At 41.4% G+C, this 2,458-nt stretch overlaps 1 pseudogene; it reads right to left on the bottom strand.

The window, feature by feature from the left end:
• Positions 1 to 522: 522 nt before the first annotated feature.
• LOC147525650 (heterodimeric geranylgeranyl pyrophosphate synthase large subunit 1, chloroplastic-like) lies at positions 523 to 1,356 on the bottom strand (annotated as a pseudogene).
• Positions 1,357 to 2,458: the final 1,102 nt, after the last annotated feature.

A 2,458-nucleotide genomic window follows, 5' to 3' on the forward strand; every position in this document is an offset into this window, starting at 1 on the left:
GAGTGTGGGAGAAGAAAGAGAATGCGCAGCAAGGCCAAGTAGAGCGCGGGTTGCGCTGAAGGTACTGGAGGTCGACTAAGGCAAGAGCCGGGTCGCGCCTTGAGCAAGACTAATTGGAGCGTTGGGCGCGCCCTAGTCGGTTTTGACAGAGATTTGTCAAATTCGTATGTTTTCTATAAAGGAAAGTCTCCAATCATTTTGGAAACTATAGACACGAATATGCACTCATGTTGTGCTATATAAACACCTCTGTAATACAAAAACCATATCAATCAAGCAATATAAAACCTTTCTTCTCCCGTGGACGTAGGTCGCCGCATTGGCACCGAACCACTATAAATCATTGTGTTTTGTCTCTTTAATTAGGTGTTTAATTCTACAATACAACATCTCCTTATCCAAGATTTTGGACTGCTGATATGTTGAGTAACTTTTTTTTGTTCATCTGTTCTGTTCTATGGAAAGCAATAATAACATCTTTCTCCTAACCTGTAGTACTAATTACGTCTTTGTGCAATGTAATTAGCTTAACCGATACAGGGGTGCAGTGTTTGTGCTATTGTAGTGTGAAAGTTCCTCATGAGCTTTTGCTACCAATGCATTTGCAAACTCCTTGGCTTTCTCAATCCCCATCAGCTTAGGGTATGTGGCTTTATCACTTTCCAAATCCTTTCCTGCCGTTTTCCCCAATTCCTTTGAAGACTTTGTAACATCCAAAATATCATCCACCACTTGAAACAGAAGACCTACATACCTTGCATATTTTCGCAATCTCTCCACATTGACGGAGTGTCCCCCACCCATGATCACTCCACAAACGACGGAAGCTTCTAAAAGCACTGCTGTCTTGTGCAAGTGTATGTACTCTAATTCACTCAAATCAATTATTTTTCCTTCACTAGTAATATCAACTGTTTGAAATCCCGCCAAACATCCGATCCAATCAACCGGGGCCGGATTGCTATGGCCGAACCACACGGTCGGAAGACACACTCGTGGTTTCGGTTGCTACATGCTCAAATGCAAGAGATAAAAGTGCATCACCTGCAAATCTTCTTTGTTTCTTCACCAAAAGCCTTGTGACAAGTAAGCTTTCCATGATGAAAATCATCGCCGTCCATACAAGGGAGGTCATCATGAATGAGTGACATGGTATGTATCATTTCAATTGCGCACAGCAATCAATTGAGCGTGTAAACTTCATCATCTCCCCCACTAATTCACATAAGGCAATGCATAAAATTGGTCGGACTTCTTTCCACCAGCAAGGAACGAATATCTCATTGCTTCATGAATTTTCAGGGGATGTCGCAATGGTACTGCCTCATTAAGGGCCTCATGCACCTGTTTCACCATTTTAGCTATAACACCCCGTCTTTTATTTTATTTTTCTATAATAATAATAATAATAATAATAATGAAAATAGATAAAACAGATATATGATATCCAGCAGTTACGGATAAAAGTCCCGTAAGTAAATAAATAAGTTTTATCCTTGTTTTTCGGTGAGTTTTTAAAACTAAAAAGGGAGTTTTCTCACGTGGAGTTTTTGGGGGGAAAACCCATAGAGTTTTATACAGAGAAAAAAAAAATGGGGAGTTTTACTAACAACAGAAAAGGAAGATTTTTCCTGGTAGCTGGTTGATAGTCGGAGCGCGCTAAAGGTGAGTAGATATTTTATGGATTTTTATTTTATAAAATCTTTGTTACTGTCGATTTCTTTTCTGTTGAAATCTGTCGTGTTGAACTGTCAAACTGTGCTACTGTGTGGTGGTGTGGCTATGTTTATTTGGAACTGTTAGTATAGTATTGAAACTGTTTGAACTGTTGAAGCTCGAAAAAACGTCAATGGTGGGGCGAGCCAAACCAACGTTTGTCCGGTATATGGTTGTGGGAATAGCGTGTGTTTTGATGTTAGTTGAAGTTGGATCGGGTGTTGTCGGGATTGAAACTTGGTGGGGGCTGTCGAAGCAATGAAACAGCCAAACAGTTTTTGGCGTTGCCTGCCCGAATTGATGGAGGGTCGAACTCCTACTGCCGTGATTAAGTTTGATGTAAACTTAGTTGTTATTGGGAAATGTCGGGTATGTGTTTTGACGTCGGGAGGAGGGCTGTCGAAGCTTGTAGAAGCCATTAATGGCGGCACGCCCAGACCTCCTCCAGTAAACTAATACGAACTGTTTTTTGTTGATTTTGGTTGGTTGATTGATAATGGGTTGAAGTGGCTAGTGTAGTGTGTGTGAGGGCTGCAAATGGTGGTGGTGGAAGCTTGAAACAAGCGTTAATGGCGGCGGGAATTATTTCCAAATCTAGTTTTGGTGAAGTTTGGATTTAAGGATTGGAGGTTTTTGCCTTAATTAAAGTTGGAGGGTTTGTGTTTAGGAGTAATTTCGGTTGGTGTTTGGATGGTGGCGATCGGAACTGGTGGTGGCCGATTTGGTGGCTGCTGGAGGGAGA

The sequence above is a fragment of the Coptis chinensis genome, chromosome 1, assembly GCF_015680905.1.
Source record: "Coptis chinensis isolate HL-2020 chromosome 1, ASM1568090v1, whole genome shotgun sequence".
Taxonomy (NCBI): domain Eukaryota; kingdom Viridiplantae; phylum Streptophyta; class Magnoliopsida; order Ranunculales; family Ranunculaceae; genus Coptis; species Coptis chinensis.